General features: G+C 39.9%; 1 pseudogene; it reads right to left on the bottom strand.

Moving 5' to 3' along the window:
- Positions 1-11486: 11486 nt before the first annotated feature.
- Positions 11487-12773, bottom strand: LOC127410474 (putative nuclease HARBI1; annotated as a pseudogene).
- Between the last annotated feature and the right edge of the window lie 218 nt (positions 12774-12991).

Genomic DNA, 12991 nt, shown 5'->3' with positions numbered 1-12991 from the left:
AAATGGAATTTTCATATCTACAAATGTATGAAGACACTTAAAAATCTGAGTTTAAACAATAACCATTTTCACTATAAATGGCAGGTCTTATTTTTCCTATATTTTGTCAAATGCTGGTCTCACTTAGAAAAAGTTCAAGAAAAGCCTAATAATACACCAATCGGCCACAACATTAAAACCACCTGCCTAATATTGTGCAGTTCTCCCATGTGCCGCCAAAACAGCACCAACCCGCATCTCAGAATAACATTCTGAGATGCTATTCTTCTCACGACAATTGTACAAAGCGGTTATCTGACTTTGTCAGTTCGAACCAGTCTGGCCATATTCTGTTGACCTCTCTCATCAACATGCCATTTCCGTCCACAGGACTGCCGCTCACTGTTTTTTTTTTTTTTTTTTAGCACCATTCTGAGTAAATTCTAGAGACTGTTGTGCATGAAAATCCCAGGAGATCAGCAGTTACAGAAATACTCAAACCAGCCCATCTGGCACCAACAATCATCCATGCGATTATCTAATCATCCAATCCTGTGGCTCAGTGCAGTGCAGTGCATAAAATCATGCAGATATGGGTCAGGAGCTTCAGTTAATGTTCACATCAACCATCAGAATGGGGAAAAATGTGATCTCAGTGATTTGGAGCGTGGCATGATTGTTTGTGCAAGAATCAGTATAATGTAAGCTATAATGAAAAAACCTTGACACATCTCCAAATAACTATCCAGTAGTTGCAGCAAAAAGCAATGAAACAATCCATAGATTATAGCACTTGAAAATCACCACACACAGCTTCTTCGGCTGGCTACGTTGCCGCCCGGCTTTCCCATCGGATCCTCGTGGCTTCAAAGACTTCACTCAGCGTTCTATCTGGCTTCAACATCCTGGCTGTCAGCGGTTTATTCAGCAGCAATACCTCGCAGTCAGACAAGCAGGTAACGTCATCAGTTTACCCTTCACTCGTGAGTTTTCCTGTACTATTAATCCCCAGCATGAGTTCTTTAATGCATGCCATAATATTTAAGTTTAAATTACAGTCACAGCAGATACTCTGTAGGACAGTTTTAAAAATATATATATTGAAATATATCATGTGATTTTAGATGTTTAGAAGCATTGATTTCGATAGGTAAGCTGTGATCGCAACACGTGGCCGGTCACAGCCATGTTTGTTTACATTGCAATGCAGCATGGGACTCTGAATTCATAATTAGAAGGTTCAAACCTAACGGCTAGCCTTCCACTTCCCAGACCCTGAAGTGGTGAGATTGAGTGATGGACAGAATGGAAGGCTCAAGTGGACTAACTATTATGTATTGTACTATTATGTATGGGGGAAGTAGTTATCATAATTATTTGAATGTTTGTACATAAATTTAGTATTGTGACGTTGAAAAGACTAAGCAGCGATTCATGTGACAATAACTCATGAAATGGTTAAACAACTGTTTAAGGCTGCCCTGATGCTGCATTTCTTTACACAGAACCAAAAGTTAAAACCTTGACGCTGCATTTTACACAGATTTGATGGTGCGCAGAGCAGGCTTTCTCCGTTTTTTGTTTTGTTTTTGCTTGCACTGGCTTCACAGCAGCAGTATATTGACTATGTCAAGTAGCATCAGGCATTAAGCAGATCAGTCAACAAGTCCAAGCCTTCTCCACAGTCTTGCATCAACTTAAATCCTTAAGCTAAATCGAGAGTCACTCATACACAGTTTTTCGGGTCACTAGATAAACCCATTGAGAACATTTAGGAAAACATTGCAAGCTACACACGACTAAAATCCACCTCACTGCAGTCCACGTCTGACAGTCTGATCTGTTTGGGTGAAGGGAGACAGGCAAGCATTTCTGTTTGCTTGTATTATCTATCTTTAAATATAGCTGTTGGGAGGCAGCTGCAGCAGCAGCATTTCTCTTCTGTCTCATCATGCAGCATCATGTTTTCATGCCAACAGCAGCAGCATATTGACTCAGGTCAAGAAGCAGCAGCATGCATAAAGTATATCTAGTACACCAAGACTAAGCTTATTTCACTATCATTATAACTAATAAAAATCTTTAATCTATCTCAGAGAGTTGTCCTAAATGAAATGACAAGTTTAGTTAGGAAACTCTACATGGCGCGGCTGATAAGTTGAATAGGTGCAACTCGTCCTACGCACCCAATTAGAAGCTTTTCTCTTTTGTCAAAATATATAAAGCTGCTATTCACCTCACACAATACACCAGGGAATGGATACAGCAGCACAGTATATGTAGCGTTATCCCTCCACCTCCCCAGCACCACGTCTTGATCTGCTTTATGGGGGGCTTATCTTGATGTTGGTACAGTAGTAGCAGCAGCAGCAGCATGTCTCATGTCTCAGCAGTATCATGTTTTTGTGCCAACAGCAGCAGCATATTGACTCAGGTCAAGCAGCAGCAGCAAAACCAGTTTACTTCACTGTCATTATAATCAATACAAATCTTTAATCTATCTCCGAGCGTGAACTTTTTTTATCAGTCCACCTGGAAACAAAGTTGCGTTAACAAGGTGCTACTACCAACCAGATCATAAGAATAGAACGAGAGAAGAATTGTAAGAAATTGTATGAGTTGTCACATACAGAACTTAAGACTTCTACTGTTGTGTTCCATGGAAGAAAGAGAAACAGCGGGGTTTTGAAGTGGCATTCTGATGATCTTAACCCCTACCCAAGCCAATATCTAACCATAAAGTGTAATACCATACCCAAAGCCTAAACCTAACTATGATTTTATGCGGAAAATCACTGTTGTGTTCCGTGGAAGAACGAACATGACAGTTTGGAAGGAAATAAAAGAGGCTTGTTACAGGTTATTCACATAGTCTTTTTATTACACAAAGAGCAACAACATTTGTTCACATACGTTTTCTTTATTAAAAGAAAGTGATGGATACGATATTAGCAAAAATGTGAAATTGAGTTTGTTGATTGGTTATTGTGTATGTGAATACATGTCTTGTGTTTTCATACAAGGCAAGTCGTACGATATTGCATGATTTAGTTATGTCATACAAATCACCACAAATTGTCATGAGAATGTGTTGGTACAGTACAACCAGCTGATGCAATGAGCACTTCTGAGGATGTATTAATTACTGTATTTGCCAAAGTTTGCCAGGGTAGTGCCATTAAATCTTTTAAAGATATTTAGAGTTTTATTATAGGCATCCATCACTAATATTACAACCCAGCCCCAAAACTGCAATGTAATAGGCTACTAAAACTAACAGTGATCGATCGTTTACACATCAGTCAGATGGCTCTTTGTCATAGTGGTTGATTCTTGGACAGTTTAAACTGCTATACAGCCCAAACCTGTTGTCATAGTCAAAGGTCTGGCTACGCTAAACTAAGCAGAAGTGAAATGGCTGAAATCACATACAGCACCACACTGGGTTGAGACTGGTTTATCTTCAACAAATTATGACTGCACCCAGGATGCTGGTCATCTGTAATAAAGTAGGCCTACACTGCAAAGTTACTGTTCAATTACAGCACTCAAAGCAAAACCCCAGCAGGGGGGAAATAATGGCTATGCTGCATTGTAATGACAGAGTGACCTCCAAGGTTTGTTTGACTCTGCTTGAAAAATTAAATGTGGAATTATGCAGGCTTTTAAGAGGCAGGAGGCCTGGCACAGAGGGAACACATGTGCTGTTCTCTTTATTTATTTATTTTTAATTCAAATAAATAAGTTTTATTATTATTATATAGAGTAGCCTAGAATGTAATGAAGGTAAGTTCTAAATGCTAATTTTTCCCAAGAGGTGTTGACAAGTTATTAGCATCTTAGTTATGGGCATGTAGGAATCTAATATTTACTGACTTTAACAGTCTGGTTATGTCTGGTAGTAAGACCTAAAAAAGAAAAGGTAAAGAGTGTAGTGTCGTTTATTCTTCGGTCGTGAGGTGTGCTGTAAGCAGTTTTGTGTGGTTGGAGGCATGTCAGCTAATTCCAAATGCTGAATTGATGTGCTTTTGCATTAACATTTATGTTGTGTTTTCTAATTTAAGTAATTGCTTATAGCAGACTTTTTAATAGCATTTGCAAATGGTCATTTGCTACTTGAGCAACTCTTTAGGAGGACTAAATTATACCATATGGTGTGTTTTGGGGAGGTTTTGTGCCAAAAGTACAGTAACGTAAATTAAAGCACTAAAAAGTGTCCTGACCTCAAAAGAAGGACATGTGACCCACTTTTGGAAAGATTTGGAAAAAAAAAAAAAATTGACTACATGTGCATACCACTGCCCTAACCAGGTGTGATGCTATTAAGCGATAGTCGATAAAAACGACACTATGGGTGAATTCCAAAGAGTATTTTTGTACTTTTTAAGGGCACTGTGGGAAAGGGGACATCATTCAAAGGGGTCATTCCAAACAAAATTAAGAAAATGATTTTTTTTCTTTCAAGTAAAGGGTACACTCACACCATAATGCCATGCTCACTTTCAAAGTACCCACTTTAAGGGCTCTGCCCTTCAGAGTAGGGCATAGTGATGATCACCCTGAATTAGAATTTGTCCTATATGTCCAAAAGTATGTGGACAACCTCTTCTAACTAACAAGACAAAAACAAATGTGTGTAATATATATATATATATATATATATATGCGCTTCAAAGAACAAATACATTCAAGAGAATACTGCGCTTCCATGCTTGTTACAACAGCTTGAGAGCAAACTGAAAATAAAATAGCTCAAACCTAAGCTGGTCAGCTGGTCTTAGCCAGTGTAAGCTGCACTTCGCTTTAAATCTTCCAAGCTGTTCTTAACTGTTTTTAGACCACAGTCTAGCCTAGGCTGGCTTGCTGGTCTTCCAGCCTGATCAGGCTAGTCTGGTTTGCTGGTTTTAGAGGGGTTTTGGTCTGATGTTAGAAATTGTTACATTCCTCCTCAGTCTAGGGTTGGGGAAGTAACATGTGTAAAATTGAGGAAAGTCTCTTCTCCCAACCCAGCACTGCACACAGACAACAGATTCAAGGTATCAAAACAATGATGTATTAATAAAAAAAAGATAAAAGGGAAGCAATAAACTTCAGGAGGAGGCCAGGCCAGAATAACAAACAAAAGAGGAATACTATCTTTAAGAGGGAGTGTTACTAACCTAAGAAAAAAAATAAACAGATCTCTTACCTCAACTCCCTGACTAGCATCAAAACAGGAGAAAATCATAAATGTTAACAAAAATGGCACCTTCCTCCCTACAGCTTCCAGTTTATATAAACTCAAAGTGTTCTCAGCTTTTTAGCAGGCTAACGGTATAAAAAATAAAAAAAAAGTAGAAAATCAGTTAAAGATGTAGCAACAAAAACAAGATATTCTTCAACATTTGCTATAACTTTACAACGCGTTAGCAATCAACAGTAACAACACATGGTCTGAAGAAGGAGAAAAGAGAGTCCTCTCATGCTGGCTTTCCTCCCACTTCATATCTGCTGTATCTCCCTTCAGCAACCAATCCGCACCGTTGAGCACCTCAGTGATGATTGGCACAGCTGTTGTTAATTAGACTGGCTGAAGAAAAGAGAGAGACACACAAAAGAGAGAGATAGAAGAGCAACAAGAAAATTCAATCCAGCAGCACAAAACATTACACAGTGTCAAAATAAATCATATAAAAAATACATAAAGATGTATTAATATACAATTAAGAGAAATATACGTCCTGGGATGTAACAAATTGAAAACAAATTGAAAACAATTACAACTGAACCTAATTGTAAAGTGTTATCAAGCAATATCACTCAAGCAAAAAAAAAAAAAAATGCTTGTGTTTTTTCAAAAGATGCACCTAAGCCTGTTTCTAATTTGAAAACCACACTTTAGAACTAGTAATGACAGCTTGGACTGTTTCTAACAAGTTACTGGAGAAACAAGGGTGTGTGTGTGTGTGTATGAGAGAGAGAGAGAGAGAGAGAGAGAGAGAGAGAGAGAGAGAGGGGTTGAACAAATATTTAATAAACATTAAAATACCAACTTACAAAATCAATATACTACATCAGCCATAATGCATATTATAAAAGACACAAATATTTTTTTTTTTAAAGGTTTGATAGAATTGTTCATCATTAATCACACATAAGACACCATTAATGCACCACATTTCACAAAACACTGTACAAGTTTATAAAAATTTAATTTTTATCCTTGCCACCAAACTTCTTAACATTCTCTCAGCATCTATTGAAGCAAATTCCATGCCCTTATTTTTGTTTGTTTTTCAGATTGCCAGCTTCGCCATTTCAATCAAATAATTTAGCAAACATACTTTATCTATTTGAGTCTCCCAATAAATACTCAATGAGAAAACTCTTCTTCAAAGTCCTGAAACCAAACAATCAGGAGGAAAAAAAGACCTCCAAGTCTCACGCATTTTAAAAACAACTGTTCTAGAGTTTCCTCTTGATTACAAAACCTACACTCCCCACCCACTGCTGAATTCAGGTGTGCCACATGTCTGTCTGTAGCTATGGCCTGTATATAATCCTCCACTTTAGATCAGCTGTTCACTTCAATATGGGAGGTTTATACAGGGTCCTCCACCTGTACCTCACTAGTAAATCAGATTCCATAATATTTATGGCAACTCTGAGGCTCTTTGCCTGCCAAGCAAGTTCACATGTATCACTTTCACTGTTGTATAGTACAATGCCTACTTTGACGTAGACTACAGATCTTCCAATTGTGGGGTCTTGAAAGAAAGAATGTAACCAATAAAATCCTTTTCTTGCTCTATGTTTACAGCAGGAGTAATCCTTAGCTTTGAGAAATCCTGCTCATCATTCTGGTCTTGCACATACTCTCTAGCAACAAAATGTCTGTAAATGCATGGCCAAACAGCAGTTCTCATCTGTTAATTTCGAAACAGTTCTTGTTGACCGCAAACCAGACACTTCTTTTAGGTCTTCCAAAGATCTCCATCCAGCTTCGTCTTAGAGGTTCCCTAATTTAGTGACACCATTTCTCAAGAGGCATGACCAAACGCTTACCAAGGACAAAAGTTTGGTCTGTATAAGTGGATTATGAAACAGAGGTTCTTCAGCAGCCCAGTCCTCAAGTTCATCCACATCCATATCCGCTATCAAAACACTCCTCCAGGCTTGTAACATTGATCTATAAAAAGAGTTGAGCACAGACAGACTCACCTTATCATGTCTTAATAAGAATAGATGTTTGTCCAGTCCAAGACTGGCTGTCCTCTGCAAAAATGCACATGCCGTCTGTGTCCATGCCAAATCATTATGAGAAATCAATTTCTGTATCGTTTGCAGTCTAAAAGCCAAGACTTTATCTACCAGTTCAGGAAGGAGGTCATGGTCTGGTGGACGTAAAGTACTACAGCCGGGGTCCAATGATCCTCACTCCAGAAGAAATCCACAATCATCTTCTGAATTTTAAAAATCAGTTCACTTGGGGGTTCCACAGCAATGATGTTATGCCACAAAATAGAAGCTGCTAGATTATTAGCAACCAGAACTCATCCTCTGTAGGACATTTGTGGTAATAGCCATTTCCATTTGGACAGTCGGGCTGACACCTTCTCCAGCATTCAATCCCAATTTTTCTTTAGAAACTGTTCAGTTCCTAAGAATACACCTAACACTTTATGCCCTCCCTACCCCTTCTCAGACCTCCTGGAAGTTGTGGAGGTCCAGTTTCTTTTCAATGGCTAGTAATAAACCCACTATTTTTACCCAGTTGACTTTGGCTGTGAAAGTGTAGCAAGGACGCCGGGGCAGTTGTTTTAAGATCCATGTGCAGTTTAATAAACATATGAACGGTACAACAAAGTAGCAAATAAAAGGATAAACTACAAAACAGGCAAGGGTCCGGTACACAGGAGACAGTCCAAGAAATGCAAACCAAGTAATTCCGAGAGACAGAACGGTAATCCAATAAACAGGCAAAAGGTCCAAAAACTCACAAGCAAGGGGCCTGGGTAGCTCAGTGGTAAAAGACGCTGGTTACCACCCCTGGAGTTCGCTAGTTCGAATCCCAGGGCGTGCTGAGTGACTCCAGCCAGGTCTCCTAAGTAACCAAATTGGCCCGGTTGCTAGGGAGGGTAGAGTCACATGGGGTAACCTCCTCGTGGTCGCTATAATGTGGTTCGTTCTCGGTGGGGCGCATGGTGAGTTGAGCGTGGATGCCGCGGTGGATGGCGTGAAGCCTCCACACATGCTATGTCTCCGTGGCAACATGCTCAACAAGCCACGTGATAAGATTCGTAGGTTGACGGTCTCAGACGCGGAGGTAGCTGGGATTCATCCTCTGCCACCCGGATTGAGGCGAATCACTTCGTGACCATGAGGACTTAAAAGCGCATTGGGAATTGGCCATTCCAAATTGGGTGAAATAGGGGAAAAATCCCCTAAGGGTTTAGATGTCAAGACTATATAATTGTCCAGAGAGGGGACAACAATGTCTAATTCCTCTTGGGACAAGTATTGGAGTACTTAATCCCCAGCAATCTTAATCATAACAGAAGCATCATGATATAGCAATCTTACATAAGAAATACATTTCTTTAATCATTAAAAATATATTCATGATAGACTCTGTTGAATACTTTTATTTAATTTTTTTTATCTACAGACAAGACACCCAAGCTGGATTCACTAATACAACTAAAATCAACTACATCACGTAATAAAACCAAATTATCCATGACTGAACAATTCTTTGTTCAACTTTGAACAATTGCCCTTAACACTTTCTTAGTTTACTAATTATAAATCATGACTTGCACTGCACATAAATAACTAATATTGGCATTATATTAATGCTGTTTAGCCAGAGGGGAACTGGCCCCCACAGTGAGCCTGGTTTCTCCCAAAATTATTTTTCTCCATGAACCAACATCTTATGGAGTTTTGTGTACCTTGCCACAGTCGCCTTCAGCTTGCTCACAGGGGTTCTAAATACAATTATTTATTTTTATACACAATTTACAATCATATTTAATCAAACTAGACAATGATAACTCTAAGACTTTATTGATATTACAGTTTCATTTTCTGTTAATGCATGATTCAGAACACAATATGTTTGATCCTTCTGGATCAACAACCCTAAGCAGCATTAAAGCCTGTTTGCTAAGCATTTTGAGAGTTTTTTTTAGTCCAAGCAGAGAAAAGAAACTGGTCTCCAGTTTTTAAGAGTCTCAAATCTCCTTGTTTTGATAACAGGGAAAGTACAGCATGCCAACAGATAATATGATGTGATTTGATCTTGAAACAATCTGATACAACTTCGTGGAAGTCCTCCCCTAACATTCCGCAAAACTGCTGATAGATATGATCTATCAGTGCAGATAGATATGATCTATCACTGGAGTGGTGTGAAGTCCCATGCTGCTTCAAATGCTTAATCATCATTCCTGTCCCAAAGAAACCAAAAATCACAGGACTTAATGACTACAGACCCATCGCCCTGACGTCCGTGGTCATGAAATAATTTGAGAGACTGGTGTTGGCCCACCTGAAGGACATCACCAAACCCTTTCTAGATCCCCTTAAATTTGCTTATCAAGCAAACAGGTCTGTGGAGGATGCAGTCAACATGGGATTGCATCATATCCTGCAACATCTGGACAGACCAGGGACATATGCAAGGATCCTTTTTGTGGACTTCAGTTCGGCTTTCAACACCATCATCCCAGCTATTCTCCAGACTAAATTACACTAACTCTCTGTTCCCACGTATATCTGTCAGTTGATTACCAGCTTTCTGACGGACAGGCAGCAGCTTGTGAGACAGGGGAAATTCACTTCCAGCACCTGTACAATCAGTGCTGGTGCCCCCCAGGGATGTGTGCGCTCCCCACTACTCTTCTCCCTGTACACAAATGACTGCATCGCCAAGGACCCTCTGTCAAGCTCCTGATGTTTGCAGATGACACCACTGTCATCGGCCTCATCCAAGATGACGATGAGTCTGCATACAGAAGGGAGGTTGAACAGCTGGCTGTCTGGTGCAGTCAAAACAACCTGCAGCTGCACACGCTCAAAACAGTGGAGATGATTGTGAACTTTAGGAGGAACACCCCAACACTGACACCCCTAACCATTCTAAACAGCTCTGTGGCAGCAGTGGAGTCATTCAGGTTCCTAGGCACTACCATCTCACAGGACCTGAAGTGGGAGACCCACATTGACTCCACTGTGAAAAAGGCCCAGCAGAGGTTATACTTCCTTCGCCAGTTGAGTTCAACCTACCACAGGCACTGCTAATCCAGTTCTACTGTCCTCTGCACTTCAATAACTGTCTGGTTTGGTTCAGCTATGAAATTGGATATCAGAAGACTACAAAGGACAGTTCGGACTGCTGAGAGGATTTTTGGTTGCCCACTGCCCACCTTTCAAGAACTGTACACTTAGAAGAGCTGGCCCTTGGGTTGAATGTGAACCGAGCCATTGTGGAAGGCATCCCTGGGGGCAGCTCTTCCTTAGACCCAGCAACACCTTCATTACTGGTAAATGAGCTTTCAATTCTCTTAGTACACTGTAAAATAATTTGTTGCTGCATTAAATTAAGTATAATCCAAATGGCTGTTACAGTCATTTCAGCTATGTTAAATCTTGATTAGTGATGAATTGCTTTAACTTAAAGTGAACTATTAACTCTAACTTATTTAGAGTTAATGTAAAAATATGTTGCCATGAGTTATTGATCAATTTTTTTGACAGTGGTTCATTGTAATGGCATTGTGTTTTCCCCTTTTGTGCAGTTTTACATAATACACCAACACTTTTACCTGTTCCCAAGCAAGTGCTGGCTGAAGCATGTGCAGTAAGTGGACTTTTTCTAACTTTTTACATCAAAAGGGAAGAAAGCGCAACACTTTGTAATGCCCATTTGTTTCCATTGCACAGGACAGTGAAGAAACCCTCTCAGATGACTGTCCTTTGGAGGAAGTACCTGTAAGTGCATAAATAACTTTACTTAATTTATATATACTCATGTACCTATTATTTCTGACTGCAAAATGAGTTACAGGAGTCCACATCCACAGAAAGGCCCACAGAAGAGTCTGTACAGAGAAGCGATACAGAGGTGGGAGGTGTTGTACTTTTTATTTTTGTTGCATGAGGCATGTATTGTTCATTGTTTTGTCCACAAATGGCACAGGGTGACATCCGTTCCCTATATAAACGGAGTCTTCAACACAAAATAGAGTATTTTTCCCTGAAAAAACAAAAATTAAGGGGAGAAATAGAACTTGACCACTTAAAAAAGAAGAAACTGGCACTAGAGATAGAGCTGCTTCAAAAGGAACTTTAGAATAAGTGCTAATACACCATTTCACACGGAGTACTATTGTTGACCTTACATAACAATATCTCTTATTGCAGGCAAAAGATGACTGATTACTGATTACTTTTCTTTACAAAGAATAATTGAAATAAAACTCTCAAGGGACTAAGCATATTTGTCTTGTCTTTTATTAAACTTATCAAAAATGGTGTTCCACAATTCTGTTTCGTGCAGCTCTGCCACTAGGTTGGTCCAAGTGCGCTGGCTGGAGGTGATCATCAGGCTGCACCTCCACCACAGGGATCCTCTCCTTTCTGATGGTGGCAATGTTGTGTAATACGACACATGCAACAATAATGTCGCAGGCCCTGTCAGGTGCAACCCTCAGACACTGAAATCTTCCCTTTAGTTGCCCAAAGGTAATTTCAATGCGTGCCCTTGTCCTGGCTAGAGCTGCATTGTAACGGGTTTGTGGTCCGGGGTTTGGGTCAGGGAATGGTGTCATAAAATACTGCCTGCAGGCATAGCCCCTGTCTCCAAGCAGGATCCCGTCATAATCACCTGTACAATGGAAAAATGCAGTTCTGTTAGGCCCAGCATAAGTGTATGTAATTCAGTGACATTGACATCTATATTTTCCCTTACCACGTTCAAATAAAGTTAAAAAAAAAGTTCTGAAAATTCTTGAGTCATGCATAGATCCAGGCTATTTTGCTTCCACATTTGTGATATGGCACATAGTGTCACACACCATCTAAGAGATTTTAGTCAGTCAACTGTATATTTTTTTATAACATTCCTTTTTTAAAATTTGATATAATATTACTAATCTGGAATATTAAGAATCCTAATAGCAATTTACCTGCACATTTACACTGTGAACCCACTTTCGGTTCACAAAATCCTCTTCATTGGGGCCTGGTGGGGCCTTGATGGGGATGTGTGTGCAGTCTATGGCACCAATCACATTAGGGAAGCCTGGGGGACACATAAGTCATACTTATTGGCATGGTCATGATTGCATGATCTTCATTACAATTTTTAATGTACCTGCAATGGCGAAAAAATTCTGTTTTACAACCTGGGGCATTAAGTGGCTTGGAAATACCACAAAAACCCCTAAAAACTGCTGGAGCGCCAGGTAAACTTTGCGAATGGCACGACAGACAGCACTTTTCACCAAGTTCTCCGCATCTCCAATAGTGTAAAGGAAAGTGCCACTCGCAAAGAATCTCAGGGCAATGCACACAGTTTGTGCTGTGGTTAAAGCCCGACTCCGACGAGTCGAACATTTAATATGTGGTTCCAACATATTAATTATGTAAATGACACCCTCACGAGAAAACCGATATATCTCAAAAACTATAGTACTGCGCTGCGCTAAAGGATCCTGTCTATCCCTCAATACGCGATAAATTCGAAAAGCTCTGCGAATTATCCTTGCACCTTCCGCAACAGGTTGCTGTCGTAAAAACGGACAAGACATGGCTGTTACAGACTTCCCGTATCACCTCAGTTTATAAAGCCGCAATCTAATTTTGTTTACATGAAATAAGCCTGCTCCCGAGCAGGTTTAAGCTTATGGACCTGTTGCTATGACAGCAAGTCCAGGATGAGTGTCGAAGAACCTAACAATCCAAGATCATGACAAATCATCAATAATCAAATCCAGCTAACTGAGTTAGTGACGTACGAAGTGCGGAC

Source organism: Myxocyprinus asiaticus, chromosome 19, assembly GCF_019703515.2.
Source record: "Myxocyprinus asiaticus isolate MX2 ecotype Aquarium Trade chromosome 19, UBuf_Myxa_2, whole genome shotgun sequence".
Lineage (NCBI taxonomy): Eukaryota > Metazoa > Chordata > Actinopteri > Cypriniformes > Catostomidae > Myxocyprinus > Myxocyprinus asiaticus.
This window is presented reverse-complemented; position numbering and strand designations above follow the sequence as displayed.